Consider the following 19,981-nt stretch of genomic DNA (forward strand, 5'->3'; position numbering starts at 1 on the left):
CAAATTGATTGGGATCACGTATAGGTAACCTGGCGCGTCGTGAGAAAGGCTTGTGCATGGCGCGTACGTCGTACGTACGCACTTCAAGGAAGCCGCCAATGTCGTTGGCCTGAGGCGTCAAAATAAAAATATTCATAAAAATTCAAAGCCACGCCTACGGGGCGTGCAGGATTTAGGTGGGTCCGGCGCGTCACCCTAAAAGAAATTGCTGGCGTCAATGGCGCCGACGAGGCGCAAGCGGCCTGCCAGTGTGCGATGCGTGCAGATCCTTCAAATGACTCGAGCAAACATGCCGAGGTTGTTGGCCCAGGTGTCGCTATACTAGCGTTCAGTGTCGCTTACAGCGAATACACTGTCGCTATAAAACAGGCAGCGCTGTGAAAGCTGTACAAGTTGTCGTGCAGTTATGCGAGATCGGAGAGTTGTATGACGAAACGGTTGGCTCTCGATTGGCCACCAGTATTTAGTGACTGTTTATGTTTGTGTTTATGAGAGATATTGTCAAACGACGGCGTTCTTCAGAGTTAAGGTCCAGAGCTCTTCAATCGTACCACGCAGTCGGAGGCCCCATAAGTTGCATGTTTAAAAATCAGCAAACCGTGATTGACGAACATCGGGGAGGGGGAGGGGGGGTTCTGCTCACTGTTGCGTCACCTATGAGCAACAAAGGTAATTACAGAAACCCCCTCCTTGAACACAACAAAATAAGATCCCGGCACGCACTCTTAGCAAGATAAGCATTGTTTTCAGTGAGCACCTGTATTTTTCAGTCAGTTTACCCATTTCGTGCACTCTTCACCAGGCGGCGGGTGAGGACAGCACTCATCTTGTTCACAGGGGACAGGTTAGTTGCTTAACCCTCGGACAAAGATGCCAGTGCGTTCACGGAGCTTCGAACACAGTTTAGCAAATGGTATGACTGAAAAATTCTATTCTGGGTCCAGCTTTGAGACCGATTCCTCTTTCCACCAATGCAAACGTACCAAGGAGGCAACGACAAGAAAACTGCACACTGTGCATGACTGCGCGTATAGTCCATAGCGCTATCGAGAATCTGAGGCTACGGGCATAGGATACTAAAGATTTTAGGTTTTTTTTCGAGGTACCCGTGAACATCATGTCTATGCACGCGGGCCAGTACAATTACTACATGCACACCATGCCATTCAGTCTGAAACCCATATTAATTGCAAGCAGGGGTGCGATATCACGCACTACACCCTTTATTATAGCCGTGCTTTGTGAGTCACTGGGCGCTTTTAGTGGCACAGCGAGAAACTTTTTGTAGAGTGGCTCATCACCAAGTGTAACAGAGACTAATAAATTAGAGTTTCGTTAAGCTGAAGTGGGCAGCAGGGAACGGCGTTATTTACTATATCGGAAAGCTTGTTATAGGCGAGATGGAGCCATATTTTTGCTGCAAGGATACATATTTTTTTAGTGCCTAGCGAAAATACAAATTAGCATGCCCACTCACAAATGTACGCGCGTATAAATGTGGGAAGCTTAGCAGGTGTCGCTAGTTAACGCCGGTACATTTCTGGTCAAATGATAGATTAAATTGAAGTCTACTCTAGTACAGGACATTCTGAAAGAAAAAAAAACTGCATCCATGCATGAAAACATGCTCGTCTGAAAATTGTAAAGCTTCGTTGTCAATCAACTACCCGGTCGGTGAGAGATATGCCTCTACTCAAGGTCACTGGCCTTTGCTATCACGTGTGTATCAAGTTTTCTCATTCCATCGAGTCTGGAGCTTTTTGGCAGCGCGAGCGCCGAAAGTTACTCCGGAACGAAGTTCGTTATAAGCGGGCTTTCGCTATGCGTGGAGTAACTATAAACGGTTTACTCTTTAGATTTACTTCTGCAGCTCATGATTGCGTAAGCTGCGTTACTATCACGAGGCTAGGCCTTGGCTTTCGTCCCTCCCTTCATGAACGACGCCGCAGGAGCCTACCTGACAAGGCTAATTAAAGTCAGAGCGCCATTTTACGGACCATTGCACGCTTACGCTAACATGTCGAGCGAACGAGTGAAACGCTACACGCTTAGCGGCGGCGAGGTTTAAAGGGTTAATTGGATGTGCCGAGCCTTTCGAGAAGCCTAGATTCGCCCGTAGCTAACGCCATCCGTTCCCTCTGTGACATCGAGCAAGAATAAAGAGAAGCTTTAATTAGCTGAAGAAACAGGAAGCGAACCTCTTGTCACGGTAGTCATGTTGCTCTTGAAGGGTAAAACGTTTTACGCGAAGGCGGTGGCAAACACCGTGAAAACAGCATGCGAGAACTAAAACTTCAAAGAAGTCATTTTCACTCGAAACCGCGAGCTCAATGTTCTTGAACTCGTCGTTGAGGCCAGCCGGTTTCGTCAACACCCATTCATCTCCAATCTCGCACGTTCTTCACAATATCACGCCGATTTTGCGATAGCATATAAGTGTTACGATCTGGTCACGTATGCTGTCGACACGTGTCGTTTGTCAGTCGGACGAAGGAAGTTTACGAGAATGTTCGCATGACCTGCGAAAGAGGCTGTTAAAGCCATTTCTCAAGTCAGGTATACAACGCAAATAAAACACGGACTGCGGAAAGTATAAGGACATAATACTGGGCATAGCACTCGAGTATATGTTGCAACTCTGCATCACTATGTTCGTAGACTAGTCGGCGGACACTCGGAAGAGGTATAAGAATCTCACGTGTAGAACTGAGGTCACGTGTACCTCAAATGCGCAGGTCCGTGCAGCCCACGCCTGTGTACTGTACACGTGCGCATTTCTTTTTTAAGACCTGAAGACAATGGGAAAAAGGTACAGCACGTAAACAGTTCCGATTTTCGAACTATTATACTTGTGAACTGCAGAACGCTCACGGTACACAATTGCTGAAATAATTTATGATTGAATTTTTTTTTTTTTTTGCATTTCAGGCTTTGAGCTTAATCTAGCTACTCTAAGAAGTGCAGGGTCAGTGTGGGACCTCGTTCTTTTTAACGAAATTGGCGGAAACCAGTAAAGTAACTAATGTAGTACATAGAATCACAAAGTTATAAATATGTAACTTGACGCAAGCTTTAGTTAGATACTGGAACACCGATAAATGTGATCTATCAGCTTACAGCGTACGAGAAATGATTACGCAACCCTTATATATACTTGCGTGCCATTTCGTGAACTTTGTAAACGTAATACTTACAAATATTTAATACATTCAGAGCAGTGTGCAAAAATGGTTAGCCCGCTTTAGAGACCCCGACTGGGGTGATTTACAGTATTTTGATGTTGCTTTTTATTGCTGAGCTACGATTGGATAGCTGTAAAGTTAACGGCTGACTTTTCTTTAGGCTTACTATTCTTTTAAAAGAAAGACGTGGCCGAATTAACGATATTAAAAATTTTCATGTAACTTAAACAGTGCCTCATCAGATCTGTTTCAGTAGATGCGGTACACCACTACTTCTCCAATTTTACAGTTTCGGCCTTGCGGCACTTCTCAACGAGGCTCTTCATATAAAATATACGGTAAATCTACTAAATCTTGCGTATGAATATTATAATCGTTCAGTGGAAAGCTGTTTCGATTTCTTGCCAAATAGCGGCGCCCACTGGTGAGTCATGGTGACGTCGCTGATTTTGCATCTTTGGTACGTATTTGTCCCGTCTCGAGACCGACAGCAGGATATACGCAAATGTAAGGTGGCATGAGATGGCGTACTACAAAACGTTTACTCAGGAATGGTGGCACTCTGGCCTGTTGTTTCGATGGGATAACGGGATGGCGTATACATATGAAACGAGAGCTTGCTACCAGGAGCGGTATCTCACAACCAGTGTAGTGACCCTGACTACCTGGCAGAAGCCAAAGAAGAGTCACAGGTCATGCGACTGTCCCTCCAGGCTTCTCACCGACCGAATCTGCTCCTTGTAGCCGTCGTCGTCTTCCTTCCGAAGGTTGTTCGCGCCGTATTGTGGGCTTTGCAGTACGCATACGGGATGCTTGGCTTTATAGGTCTCACGTGCTTTCTTCGCAGTCACGGCAGCTGTAACAGCGCTGCGCGTCACTCGATGTTGCGCGGCCGCCATTTTCTGGAACTTCGCTGGTGCATTCCGGAAGGTCATCTTCCTCACTACCGTGTGTAGGTGCAGTGCGCTTACCGCAAGAGCACCGTCTTTTGGTATGCGTGGCGTTATAGACAATATGCCGGCTACAATCTGTGCAGTAGGTCTCCGCGAGCATGTAGATAACCGGGTAACAAGGGACAGTTCTGCGGCGTGACTTCTCGGATGCACTGCTTAATTCTTGCCTGCTGCGAAGTTGTGCAAGGATGCCTGAATGCCGTAGGCCTGTGGTTGCGTCTCCAGTGACAGCGGTTCAGAACGATTAGGTAACGGGGAGACAGAAGGGGTAGAAACTAGGTCTGATGATGATGGTGATAATGTTTATTGGCATACCCTTTGAAACCATACGAAAACAAATAGCCCCCTAGCCTGCTTGATTTAATCCGGTTTTGTAGTAAGTTTAAGTATGCGTGATATGAATCCCCACAGTGGGTTGGGTCTGCACAATTCTCTGCCTTTCTCTATGGACAGATGAAGACAAAGTTAGACTCCTCTTCAAGCGACAGCTGTGGCAGGGACCTTCGAGCTGCATCTGCGGCATCGCCGTGTTCGAATCCGGAACCATAGCTGCAGCCGTGTCCTCAAGCAGTTGTGCTATAGACTACAAGGCATGCGCTTGCTATACTTCTGTAAACGAACGCAAGTTTAGTTGGGTGAAGGCTTCGTAAAGATTCTAGGTTCCTTGTTCAAGGCTTCCAGTTTGACGTGATGGAACGAGCACGACAACACGAACGCTGTCATCTGCAGTGAGTAATAGTTGTAATAAATAATTTATTGAAGTATGTTCAGGGGGTGGCTACGTCCAGTGTTCAGTCCTGGATGCCGATGCTGGCTTTGTATAGTGCCTCGCATATAAGAATTCCACAATATATTCTGTACTTCCCTACGCACGTTCCTTGACACGTAACTTACATAAGATGTTTTACAATAAATGATTTAAGTCTGTCCTCACTCGCACGAGCGCTTTCGTAGCATGCGGGCACAATGCAGGTAAGTTTCATGGTGACTGCAAAAATAAAACTAAAGGTTCGGCGGGGAAAAAAATGGGAAAGCCAGACATATTGCTAAGATAGGTTTTCTGTAGTAGACCATGCATATAGAAGGATATATTCCGTCCAAGCAAAAGCCGCCTCTTACGTACGATAGCGCCCAAGTTCAACTAGATTCGACACGGCGGCCGCCGGCATCATGCCGACGCACCCAATAACAAGCCGTCTTATTTACTGCGTATTCTCACCTGTGTAATGCAAATACGGCGTAAATCAGGTACCGAGACCTACACGCATGAAGGAGATAGCACGCGCCGCGGTGGGCGCCGCCTTTAAGTCTGTTTGTGTTCGATTATCCGCTCCGACGCGAATGCCATCACGCATAACGTCACGCTTACAGGCACCACACAATGAACCAACATGCTAAACAGCGAAAGCGGCGGACGTTATTAAGCTGCGTGTCGTGGTTCGAGGATGCAGCCGCGGCGTTTAGATTGACCAGACCTGCAAGAGCGGCGTAGAGAGAGAGAGAGAGAGATAATCTGCTCAACGAGATTGGTGCCGGATTAAGGCGGACGCGAATACACACCTACGTATATCGGTATTTGCGAGCAGACAGTACGAACCTCGCCAGCTTCCGGTCAGCGTACACTTCGGAGTGGATAGCTTTGACCAATCCCGACGCTGCCGTGAACAAACAAAGGATGCAAGGTTGTTCAGGCGATACTCCAAAGTAAAGCGTACCACCAACGTCGTACCGTCTTTGCCAGCAATGGTACCACTACACTGCAGCTGCAAGAGAGCTGAAATGATGCCGACGCAAAGACGCAGACTATATATATATATATATATATATATATATATATATATATATATATATATATATATATATATATATATATATATATATATATATATATATATATATATATATATATATATATATATATATCTGAAAAGCACACTCTTCTGATCCGCGTAATGCACCCAAACAAGACAGCTTGAAGAATGAGGGGATACGAAAGGCTTTATTTTTATTGCCATAGCAAATACATGGACACTCCAGGCGAATTTCCACGTCGGCGTCACCATCGCCATGACCTTCCGTATATATACTGCATAATGTATCTAAGTATGCTATATGTTTATGCTCTATCTAAGTATGCTATATATTTAGAAGTAGCTGAAACCAGGTCTTAGATTCTTGACTGATTTATTCCTCAGATTTTTTAAAATTTTTTAGCATTGCAGTGCGCAAGCAAAGGTCATAGTACATTTTGTTCTCAGTGCATGCCTTTTATTTTAAGCCTTTTCATACTATAAAAAGAATGCAAAGCAATATTAGTGCTCCCAATCCGAAAGGGCCGTAATTTTACTGACACAGCTCTCTAGGGCAGAGGCGCCTGTGCGATGTCACTACAAGCCTTCTTTTTTAATTATGAGGTTTTACGTGCCAAAACCACGATCTCATTATGAGGCACTCCGTAGTGGGGTACTTCGGACCATCTGGGGTTCTTTAACGTGCACCTAAACCTAAGTACACGGGTACTTTCGCATTTTGGCCCCATCGAAATGCGGCCGCCATGGCCGGGATTCGATCCCGCGACCTCGTGCTTAGGAGCCCATCACCATAGCCACTAGGCAACCACGGCGTGTCAAACGAGACATAAGGAAGACGAGACAGATGCAACAAGCGCATATCCCGTCTGTTTCGTCTTCCTTTCGTCCCGTGCGTTCCGCGTCACCATATTCAATTATATATAGTGTACACACGACACCTTACGCATACATATAGTATCATCAAAAGAATTCTAAAGACGATGCTTTGGTCATGTATGTGAGAGAGAGGGTAAGAAGACTGAGAGAGAGAGGGAGAGGGAGAGAGAGACGTTGTAACCACACGCACACAGAGACAGAGGGAGGGATACAAGCAAGGCAGGGATTTTAACCAGTCAAGAGTCTGGTTCGCTACCCTACGCTGGGGGAAGGGAGAAGGGGAAGGGAGAGAAAGGAGAGAGAGTGGGTATATAGACATGCACGGACAGTACTTGAGCCAAAGCCGCTCGTGCAAACCAGACGTTCTCAGAAAGCACAATATTGCCTTCACTGTCTTCTGAGCCGATGATCGGTGGGGACGGTGGTCTAGTACTGTCTGTTCACTCAGAGGACGATCATCTAATTTCCCCAACGTGTTGGACAATTGTCTTTGTACTTGACATTGAGGACAGGGGCACATTAAGTGGTCAATGTTCTCCTCGCATCCGCAAACATCACATGCAGGACTATCAGCCATTCCAGTTAGTGCTGAATAAGCTTTCGGGAAGCTAACTTCCAGCCAGAACCGTCACAGAAGAGACGCTTCGCGTCGGTGCAGTCCGGCCGGAGGTCCGAGTTGCAGTGAAGGATTTAGACTGTGCGGAGAACTCCGGAGCAGCGATCCTCCATGCAGTTACTGTGAGAATGGCGGATGCATGGTACTCGGATTTGTCTAAATCTTTGTGCGTGTAGCTTCCAATGTTCTTGAGGTTGTTATTTATCGCGTTTCGTCCTTCTAAACGTTCAAGCACTCCTTATTTTCTAAACACAGCAAGGCAATCAGCTTCCGCAAATAAGCACAGTCATTGTGATTTGGATATTTATAGCGTGATGATACGTTAAAAACTATCAATTTGCAAGGTCCCAATGTCACTTCAAGCCACAGGGACGAATTTTAGGCAATCCAAGTGCTACCACACACCACTCTCCTGCGGTCGGAAACACCGTATACCGTTGCAGGTGTCGGAGTTCATTGTGGCAATTCTTATCGCGAATTGTATGCGTACCTCAGGCGAGTTATTGCCGTCGGTGTCGCCGTGACATTCCTTACATATCAATGTCTGTATGCATGCTATATGTTCATACCTGACATGCACGCAATGTATATGCTATACTATTCAACCACCAAAGTTTCTTAAACAGGTCGTACATTCTGGATTGAATTATTCCTTAGACGTTTTTTTTAAAACAACAGCGTGTAATCAAAAGTCACGAAAAATCTTGTTCGCAGGGCACGCCTTTTATCTGAAATCTTCTCAACCTATCAAAAAGTGCCAAGTAACGTTAGTGCTCGCAATCTGAAGGTAATGCAATTTCACATGGGCAGTTCTTTAAGGGCCGGGCAGTGGTGCCTGTGCGACGCCATTAAAAGGCCCCGTAAGGCTTTTAAAGGTGCCAGAAATTTTGGTCAAGCCCCGCGTACGTCGCGTCCGCGTGTAGTCGCCCCCACGTACGTAGCTAGAACAGCGTCCGAGGAGTTGATACACAACGGTAAACTTTGCGAATACTGTCTGTGATTCGCCCTTCGAGCGAAAATACCGTGTTTTCTTTCTTTCTTTCTTCCTTTCTTTCTTTCTTTCTTTCTTTCTTTCTGTCTTTCTTTCTTTCTTTCTGTCTGTCTTTCTTTCTGTCTGTCTTTCTTTCTTTCTTTTCTTTAGAAAGCGCTCTGGTTGCAAGCAAAGCAAAGCAGTATAAAAGAGAAAGAATCTCAAGGCCGCCGGTTCACATCGATTACGAAGAGCTGCGAGCGGAAGCAGCGACGGGCGGCGAAAAGCGGCAGGTGATGGTCCGTGTGCCGCACCTTTCCGGCGACCCGCCGGCCGCACCGAGTGACCCTCGGCGGCTGGGCCGAGTCGATCGCTCGCGGGGTCGGCACGTTGCGGCCAAGCCCACAGGTCTCTTGATTTGCCGCCAACGGAGCCGTCCCGCTGAGAGTTGGCGAATTGCGCCCTTAACCGCCGATTTGGCCTCTCAAAAAAAGACCGACTCGCTTGGGGGGCAGCTAATCGTTCACTGAGGGTTGACACGTGGCCAATAATCATCTGTAAAGTACAGTCGGAATGGATTTCGGAGTGGTTACTTCGTGCTTAACCGAGCTCGAATGAGGTGCCTCTACGGAGCCAACTTTTTCGATCAATTGTAAACTACGCGTACGTTTAGTTTTTCCTCTATCTGGCCATACTCTAGGGTATGTTTTTAAGGCGAGGCTTTCTTTGCGAACCCTCCCGCATTTTCGTGACTGTGACTGCTGGGCGCTGCCGCTGTCTTGTTGCATCTCTCACACACACATACACACACAAAAAGTGAGTTACGTGCCCGATGGTGAGATGGATGGATGGATGTATGTAGATAGATAGATAGATAGATAGATAGATAGATAGATAGATAGATAGATAGATAGATAGATAGATAGATAGATAGATAGATAGATAGATAGATAGATAGATAGATAGATAGATAGATAGATAGATAGATAGATAGATAGATAGATAGATAGATAGATAGATAGATAGATAGATAGATAGATAGATAGATAGATAGATAGATAGATAGATAGATAGATAGATAGATAGATAGATAGATAGATAGATAGATAGATAGATAGATAGATAGATAGATAGATAGATAGATAGATAGATAGATAGATAGATAGATAGATAGATAGATAGATAGATAGATAGATAGATAGATAGATAGATAGATAGATAGATAGATAGATAGATAGATAGATAGATAGATAGATAGATAGATAGATAGATAGATAGATAGATAGATAGATAGATAGATAGATAGATAGATAGATAGATAGATAGATAGATAGATAGATAGATAGATAGATAGATAGATAGATAGATAGATAGATAGATAGATAGATAGATAGATAGATAGATAGATAGATAGATAGATAGATAGATAGATAGATAGATAGATAGATAGATAGATAGATAGATAGATAGATAGCATCAGTCCCGCAGCACAGAAGCCCGATGCTCTAAACATTAGGCCACAATCGCACGCATACTTGTAACCTGTCAACCCCAGGTAGCTAGCTCTACGAGACAATCACCGCGTGTGCCTCAATTCGCAGCACATGCGCAAGCGCACGTTTCCTTTACGCGGAAGGCGCAGGAATGAAATGGCTAAATTTATTGCATTTCAATAACCGCTTCACATATATATTCCAAGATGTTCATTGGCTTTTCAAAAGTTTTCGTTATTTAGGAGATCAGGCCAACGAGAACGAAGAATAGACCCACCTATTCTAACGGTTCTGTAGACATGAATGCGGTAAGTTTCGTGTCCTTTATATATTTACTATATTTAAATATCTGCCTATGTTTGACACGGTACAGCGTGTACCACTTGTTCTCAGAAACGCGGCATCACCGGACGCGAGACAGCGAGTGCCACGACATCGACTTTGATTATTCAAAGCACGCCGCAATTTAACACATGCCTATAAGATTACAGAACCCGAAGAGAAACAAATACAAAATTGTCTAAGCATCACGTAAACACCACTGGGATAGGTAGAACGGTAAGGAAGAACGGTATAGGGAGATACGCAGACCGCGCACAATAAGCACCATCGCTGACGTCGGCGCGAACTAGCGCCAGTTAACGCTAAAACGGATTGTGCAAGTCCGCTGGCATTAAGTATCGTAGGCACCACCTTGCCGCTCTCTTCTGCGACGGCTGAGAACGATGGCATTCCAAAATGGTTCGTTTCAAAAGTGGTTGGTCATCAACACGACATAGCGCTGGTAGGCGTGAGGAATTCTCTCTGCGAATTTAGTAGGGGACAGTCAGACAATATATAAGAGAGTACAAGATGCCCGTGGTCAACGACTACTTTTCTATAGAAGGTTCACTTGTTGCTCTGTAATAGTTTCTGAGGCACAGACGCGTTCTAAATCACCATTGGGGCAAGAACGAAGCATTTCGGCCCACTTATATTCGTATGTGATACGCTGTATTAACGGCGGATCTATTATACTAGAAATAGAAAGGAACTCACGCAGATCCAGCGAACATGTTGGAATATATATGCGAAGCGAAGCTTACGTAAAGACTGTTAATTAAATGCGTTACATCTAACGGTGATGCGAACAATATGTTCATGACAGCTGTATGCACAGAAAATCAACATTTAGGGGTTCTGTATACCTCCTGTGTCACAGTGGGACAAGCCCATTTTGTAGCATCGACCAAGAATGGGCCAACCCTACGCACCTATAGTGGCGCACACAGAATGGCTAAATCAAAGAAAGAAAAGTAAAACATGTTCATAAGTGCTCCGAATGGGGCTAGTTGGTATGGCGTACTTGTATGGTGTGTTGTGCTGCAAAGGCGACACACACACGGGCATTTTATGGGTTAGTGTTTCTTTCGTGGTAATGCGCGTGCGCCACCTTTGTGGCGCAGTATACAGGCAGAATACAATTAAAGTAAATTACTGAACGCTTGAGGTGTACATTTAACCATTCTATTAAACGATTGGTGTGCATCAGCAATAGCTGTGAGCCGGCGTTATATGTTTATGCTTCATGTGGGAATCTTCGGACATATCGGGAAAAGGCTTATAGGATACCCTAATTTGATACTATATCTGGTCTCGAAACGATGGAGCTATCGTCATGGATATATCCTAACGTCTTGATGCACATCAAATACGCAGACTTCGGAAGAACCTAAGCAAGAGTGACGTTCGGTTTTCTGCGCTTTCGCGTGTGATAGCCGCAGCTATCGAAGCAAAGGGGATATGGAATGTATCATGAGGCCATGATACATTAACGTACTGGGTTCCGATCCCGGGACCGGTTCTAGACAAACCACGACCACCGCCCGAAAGGTGGTGGTGGTGGTGGTGAGTTGTAGCAACAAGCGGGTTTAGCCTGGCGATCAAGGATGCCAATTGCTCCATGCACCCGAGCGTCTCTTATAAAATCACTATGGTGTTTCACCACATGTTCATCAGACCAGTCGCTCTTAAGAATGCGATAAGGAGAAGTGAAGCTTCTTTGCCGCCTATAACTGGTCCTTCGGGGAACAAAATGTGTTGCATGGCACGTATGCGGAAGGCCCTTTTATTGCAGATTTTTCAGGAGAGCATCCTTTTCATCTCGGAATATTGGGCGCGTTCACAGAAAGTGTTCAATGTCTCCTGTATCGTCGCATGTCGTACAGTTCGGAGAATCGATGCGCTCCGTCTTATATAACCACGCTGCCCGAAAGGCGAAGCATTGATTACGATAGCAAATAAGTGGACAGCTAAACAAAGCAAGGATAGTAGACTTATCGGTCGTATAAACTTGTAAACGTAGGCGCACTAACTAAACTAAGAAGTATGGTCTCACGCGCGCACAAGCAAACATAAACACATCTCACTAGATCACCGCGGAAGCTAGCTGTCCAAACGCTGGCGTAAGGAAACGCGGCAGCAGCAGCGAGCGAAGTGACATTCGTGCTGTCTGTCGCTTCAACGCAAACTGAGCCCCGAGAACACACAGCAGGTAGCTAGATTCTGCCCCCAACTCAGATCGCTCTGAAAATACATCCACGCGACCGCGCGCAGCCGTCACGTGAGTAGTAGAAGCCCCCTTCCCCCCCTCTCCTTCTCCCGGTGCCTCGCAACGTTGGCTTCCTTGCGCGCGACTGAAGACTGCGCGCTTCCCACCCCGGTTTCTTGTCTTTCGCGCGGGCTAGATTAAGCAGCGAACGTCGGCTCCCCTCGGGCAGCCTTTCACTTGCACATGCGGCGTAGGGCGCGCGACGACGGTTATCACCCTTAAACTCTATACGGAACTTCACGGCAACGCCGACGCCGACGGCAAAAATGCGCTTGGAGTTTCCATATAATTGCTATCGCAATAAAATTACTTATGGTGTCCGGAAGCTCGTCAGCATTTTATTTTTTCTAGTGTTTAGGCGCTTCCGACCTTCATTTAACGCAACAAATGACGAGTTCCCCCCCATAATGTTATGTTACCTTAAACTTGTAGTGATGTATTAAAGTGTGTATATTCTCAGTTCTCCCTCTCAATTCTTCACAAACGGGAGTGACCTAGGCTGTTCAATAGAGTGGTTAACGAACGACCAGCTCCGTATGACGTCCCAGTGGGTGCCGCACTTATGGCAGGAGAGGGCGGACGAAAAAGCGCTCCAAGTCGAGCGTGACGAATTTAAGTGAGCTGTGGTTGAACCCACGCCCCCCCTCAACTCCGGCACAAAAACATTGTTTCCGACCCCCGTTCTGTCAAGATGGCAGGACGGAGCACGCGTGCACGCGTTCCGTGCTAGCGCCGTCTTCATCTCTGCTGCCTGCGTGTGTATACCTGTAGCATCCTGGAAAACTGCGCGCACGTATATATATATATACGCGTACGTGATACAAGGAGCCCCAGGCCCTTCGCGTGGTTCTGCGTCTTAGATTATCGTCGCTCTTCGCGTGCGAGGGTGGACCGAGATCGCAAGGTCCGGTTGAGAACGAAGACTGCCGCCCGTTGGCTGGACGCAACCGGAAGCCGTCGACGCCGAGGTTTGCACGGGCGCAACGTGGTCCTGCCCGCGCCTTGTTGGTTGCTCCGCGCCTTAACCTTTGGAGCCTCCTCTGGCGATGCAAACGCAGGCGTCTCAACCAAACCCCTCATGGGCGGGAAGTGTGTGTATACACCCAGTGTCTACTACATCGGTGTGGTCTGTAGCCACACGCACCGGTTGTTTTCGCGGCTCGCGCGAGGATTTACAACCTCGATCGGAGTGGAAGTGCGCCCTTGCACTGTTGTGCGCGGGAAAGGACTAAGTTATACGCAGATGCAAGAGAGCGGGGTGGGCAGTCGAAGCTGCAAACTGGGGGTTGGTAAAATAGGACCACTGAGCGAAAGCAGTGCAAAAGCTATAGTCGTGCGTATACAAGCGGTCCATGTGGGACAGAGCTGTCGTGAGGCAACCTCGTCACTCGGTGATTTTTCTTCAACATCGGGAACCGCAATTTCTGCGGAGTCCGTAAGAAACGATAGTCCTCTGACGTCATGAGTGTGAAAACGACGAAGCCAGAATTCTGCTGCTTCTAATTCTGTGAGTGTGTTCAAGTATACTGTTAACCACAGTTGTGGCTTTCTGTCGGGGTGTTTCTGTTTTGTGCAGGGCCTAAGGAAAGTTGCCCACAACAGATGTAATTCCAAGCATTACTGTTGCACGTGTCTATTAGCGACAGGATAAGCGGTAGCTGCTGATACAACATTAATCAGTTGTCTATTTACAGGGCAGAATACTATAGTGTTTAAGAATAGATTATGCACATCTTGTTTTTCAATGTTAGGAGCAGAGTTAAAACTAAGGTACTGGACAGCTTGACCAGTTAGTGAATGTTCAAGGCGTAGATAAGGCGGATAAAAAATAAAAAATAGGTGACAGGAAGGGTGAGGGCAAGATGGTGGCTTCGGCGATGTTCTTCTTCTTCTTATTATTATTATTATTATTTTCGTTTTCGCTTGAACTATATCACGCCTTGTCCAGGCTTTACACTATTTACGACTCGAGAAACCGCCGTGGACACATCAGAGGCTATATATTCCAATAGACGGTGACTTCGGAACGTCGCCACTCTGTTTGACTACGGTGCACCTCGTGAGAGTACAACGAGGTAGAACGACGAGCAGCCAGAAAAGAAACGCAGTCAATGAATAAATATAATTAAAGACAGGAAGAACGCCCAGCCCAAGGCCGACACTGTGGCCCGCGTACTGAGAGGATCGAGCGTACATGCGTACACTATGGTGGCAGCGTGGGTGGCTCCGAGGGTTGGAGCGATACGCGACAGGACCGTGACGAAACGAGAGCTACTCTGCCCTCTTTATATAGCGCGCGTGATGTGTGTACACAGAACGCAGGGGAAGCGTTGATTAAGAAGGAGTGCGCGTGCGCGCGCGCGCTCAGGCCAGAGAATGGTGCTCCGTTTTAGTTGCCCGGGTGGTCCGCGCGTTCCCATGCATATATGCGTCCTGCTTAGGCTGAGATCTCGGAAGCTTTGAGTGGTTGCTTGGACAGAGGGATAAGCATTGTGTCCCACTCAAACGGTGCGTCATTGTCCAAAGGTTAAGCTGGCGCCAGCTATACAAAAGCAGACCAACCTTTCACAAAGGCCTTTCACAGGAAAGTCTACCGCATGTTATATCGTTGGTGCTCGTACCTGTATTGATCACGGTAGCTCAGGTAGATCACGAAAGACCATCATAAAGTGGATTCCACGAGGACCTCCTCCCCGATGCATTTCCTGGTTCGACTCGTTCATTTATTTGTAGGCGATGACGACACTGTTAATACGGCCTAAATACGCCTCCGGGGAATCTGCATTTTCCTGCACTAACGGGGAGAACATTGCCGCTGTCATTGTGGTGTGTTTGTTAAATGAATGACACAGAAAAGCCGCTTGGACGGCGAGCGTCGTTGCTCCGAAAACATTTATACGATGAAGATGCGCTCTACGTCGTTCCGCTTATGGTAGCTGTATAGCGCACTTTGTAATCAGTAATGAGTCATTTGTAATGTTGCTCCACCTTTAGCTGCTTGAGACAAATAACTCGACGCCCAACACCCATTCGGCTGATTCGTTCTGCTTGCTCGGGTCCCAGATTTACCATCTACTAGTCGATCTTGTGGTGCTGTCTGGGCTACCCCACCACGTGACCACATGGCTGCATGATCTCACGACCTGGTCACCGGGCTACACATTCACATTTCGTCGTTGGTGCGCATGTTCTGCCGTGGCGTTGCGGCCGACTGATTCCGAAAGCTCACTGTGAATGGCCCTGACTGCACCGTGAACAGCTGAAAGGCGTTTGGCAAAGGCCCCGCGCTTTAAGCTTTGACCGAGCTTGTCTACGGATCTGGCTGGACGAGAGGAATGCACCAAGAGCACGAAATAATCCATTTAGCTCGTGTCTCATATCATTGTTTTAGTCCCCCAATGTCGTAACTTTATAGAATTCAAATATCCAGAACGACTCATGTGGTTCGAATTACACGCCTTGCAACCATGACGTCTTTTTTTTTTTTCAGTTTCATTCTGCACAGTCACGCACACACCTAAGCATACACCGTTGCGGAGTGCAGACTGAGACGTGATTGCATGGGACGCGTCGTAATTCACCAGCACGCCGGCTGGACTCGGCTGCTTAACTTACCTAAACATGTATTGCTCCCCCCATTCAGGACGTTGACCCGACTTGCAAGGGCTTGACGCCATGTCCGTTTCGAGGTCCGTAGCCTATGCCCTGCGAAAACTTACGACGCGGGTCAAAGTGCAGTGGCGCCACATGTCGCGACAAGACAACGTAACTCGTCGCGGACAGCCACTCAAGTGCCGCGCGCCCGCTTTTCCACCGGCCGGGCCTCGCCACATAAGTCGTGGCGCGAGCGATGCGACGCTCTCCCGCGACATAAGAGACGGTGGATCGCCTTCAACTTTCGAGATACAGGGTACGCCATAGGTGCGCGCACGTATGCTCGTGTGCCGCCTCCATTAGGCTGGTTTCCAATGGCCTCGGTGCCTTATCCGGCCGCCGAGGCTCGATACACGCTCGGCACACGAGCGAGAACACGCCGGCCGCTGTACAGGTTTCTTTAGCGCGATAACGATGTAACATGGGCCAACAAAAGTAACAGTCTTCTGCGGAGCCGCCGCGCGGGACCTCCGGAGAGCTGCGCTATTAACTGTTGGAGCCGTTCCCGTATCGCACCTAGACATGTATCGGCAATCGCCGGCGACAAGTCCGAATTTAGGGACCCGACACGGTGTACTTACGCGCTTGTTGGCATTTGCACTCTGCGATGCCGGGCACACGATGGCATCAACGGCGCCCGATCCATTTCCCTTCCTCTCCCATCCCCTCTAGTTTCCTGCGAAGAAACGCGTCCTTGCGCCACTCTGCTGGTCTTCTTATCCAAACCAACGCGGCGTTTTCTTCTTTATTTCTCTTTCTTTTCTTTTTGCCATTTGGCTAGGATGGGCTTTTCATGTCGGCGCTCGGATCAGATTGCCCAGGTTTTCGTTTCTCTACAAGAAACCAAGCGGCATGAATCACCCCAACAACCTTGTCCAGGACGTGTATGCATCGATAGAGTCCACTGTGTCGTGACGCTATGCTTACACCATGATATCGCGAAGCTGTTCGTCTTGTTATTGACCTAGAGTGATTGCGCTCTGCCTTTCCTGTGACCCTTTCTTTGTTCGTTCATTCGTTCGCTGGTGGGATGAATGTAATGAGCGGAGTATGGCACTCGCACTCACGTGACGTTGTGCTTCCCCCTCCCACTTGTTACGTGTTGCGTAATGGAGGATTCGCTTGGCTCTTTATCTATGTTCGCGTGCGCCAGGCTCGGACGTCGAGGCATAGTGCTGATATGAAGCTCGCGACCTGTCTGTCTACCTTATTGTCACCACTTAATATTAATTATGTCGGTTGCGTCTCAAACGATAAGTGGGGTGAGCAAACGGGGTATTTAGACAAGACCAAATTCCGTCTGGCCTGATTTTGTCCCCAGCCGGTGTAGTTTAAACCCTATACGACAATTTTCCGGCAGTGTACCGTCATTTCTTGCGCCAACGAATAACACGCGCTTCACAAGTAAAATGTTTTTGTACTCGGAAATAATGAAATAGCCAGCCCAGTTGATAAGCTAGGCCAAGTACTGTGCTCTGCTTGGTGCAGAAGTGTTTTGGTTGCACATCGGCATATGGAGAGTATGTTGGATGAGAGGGCAGTACAGATAAGGGAGATATACATTCTGTTGTTGGATTCAGAACTTAGTTTTCAATCATTAAAATGTGTGTAAACCTATCCGGACTACATTGGGGACTATAGAGAAGTGAAAGGCTCGTATCATCTTATCCAAGGCGATTATTCCAGAGTGTCGCCAAGAAATGTTTCTGGCTATTGCCACTGTTTGTGAATCAAGAGCGAAACTTAGTATAGCGTTTTTTTTTTTTAAATCGCAGTTTCGCCCATTTGGCTATCGATGGCGATAGAGAATTAGTGGACAGCTATACGAAGTAAGGATAATAGCTTTATTGGACGTAGAAACTTGTAAAGATAGGCAGGCCTACTAACTAAATTAACAAGTATGGTGTCACACGCGCACAAGCAACCATGGACACATCTCTCTCGATGGCCGCGGAAAGTAGCTGTCGAAACGCTGAAGTGAGGAAGCGCGGCCGTAGCAGCGAGTGAATTGACCTTCGTGTTCCGTCTTGCGTAAACGCGAACTAAGCCGCAAAAACGCAGCGCGCGGCGAACTGTGTCCCCGTCGCAGATCGCTTTCAAAATACAGCGGCTCGGGCAGGCGGGCATGGCCGCCCCGCCCGGAGTAGAACGCGCCCCCTAGCTCCATACCTCCCCCCGAAGCCTTGCGTGCGACGTAAGACGGCGTGCTTCCTCCCCGCTTTCCTCTCTTGCGTGCGCGAGATGAAGCCGCGATCGCACGCTCACCATCGCACGGTTTCATTCGCACATGCAGCATACGGCGCGCGGCGACGATTTTATCGCCCTTGGACTTTATACGGAACCTCACGGCGACGGCAACGCCGACGGCATAAATGTGCCTGGACTGTCCATGTAATTGCTATCGCAATAAAAAGAATTACATGATACTTTACCTGTAAGAAGGGAATAATTTGGCCTAAATGTCAACACGAATATACTACAGGCAGTTACGGCCTTACAGATAGTTACCAGTGTCGCGAGATGGTCAGCTACGTGAACAAAAGATGGTTGACAAAGGAAACGAAATTCGGCAGAATCCATCTCACGATGACTGTAGACGTTAATGCGATACACTACGAGACCGTCTACGTCGCGCGATACACACGCGACATACACTGTGTCCGAGTTCGGTGCACTTTGCTTTGACTCAAACTCGCTCACCAGCGCCGGCCATGACCATGACAGCATGAAGACGACTGTATGACGACGATGCTATGACGACGATGGAATGACGAAGGCGGTATGACGACGACAATTGGATGGCATTTCCGAAATGATGACAATGATACGAGGACAACGTGACAACGATTGCACGACGAGGGTGCGCTGACAAATCTGGAATGACGGCGACGGAGCGACCACGACGGCATCATGGTTGCAAGCACTTACCTAGTGAGCCAAGCTAGTAGACAACTCGGGTCACTGGATCGCCCGAAGAAGCTAGGTAGATAGATAAATTCAAAGTGCTTGAAGTATACAACGAATACTAATAGTATTAGAAACAAATGTGGATGGCAACGCATGTAATTTCTCATAGATAGCTATACAGAATACATAGCGCAGTACTAACAAAGGACAGGTAGAGACAGTCTGTCTGGACCTGGTCTTTGAACTGCGCTATGTCTTCTGTATAACGATGAATTAACAACATGTCTAAACCTATTCCCTTCTGAAGTTTTCTCATAGCTGCCGTTGCACCTCTTGAAAACTAGGCAGCTTATGTGCGGAGCATCGTGCTCTCCACTTAGAAGGATTTATAATCAGCGTATGTGATTCAGCTCACTAAGGGAAACATCTATTAGTGAAACGAAGTGTTTGGCTCACTGTGGAAACAAAATGTGTATGAATGAACGAATGATTCATTATGGTGTACCAATTCCACGTGTAAAATATGCTAAAATCGTAATACGGTCTGACAGCGCTTACTCATTCGTCAAATCAGTAATTATGTTAACATGTTCAATATGAAGAGCTGAATGTCCATTTCGAAACATACTTAGGCACTGTTTTCTCTAAGTTCAGCGTATCCTGGATGGAGTTCTCGTACAGTTCAGTTAATATTGTTGAGATTAATTTGCTTAAACAATGCAGCTGTTTGATTCATATGTAAGAACCATTGTTGTTATTAGTGACATCACGCACCGAAATTTAACAAGTACTGATCCTTATAATCGTTGAAGTAGTGAAAGCTGTTCCTAACGATGCAAGGACATCGCGACAAACGGAATGTTTTGGCGCCCGAGAGACCAACTCAGCGAGAAATGTTCCTCAACCATAGGGAGCTGCAATATAGGGCG

This window comes from Dermacentor andersoni, chromosome 7 (assembly GCF_023375885.2).
Source record: "Dermacentor andersoni chromosome 7, qqDerAnde1_hic_scaffold, whole genome shotgun sequence".
In the NCBI taxonomy this organism is placed as follows: domain Eukaryota; kingdom Metazoa; phylum Arthropoda; class Arachnida; order Ixodida; family Ixodidae; genus Dermacentor; species Dermacentor andersoni.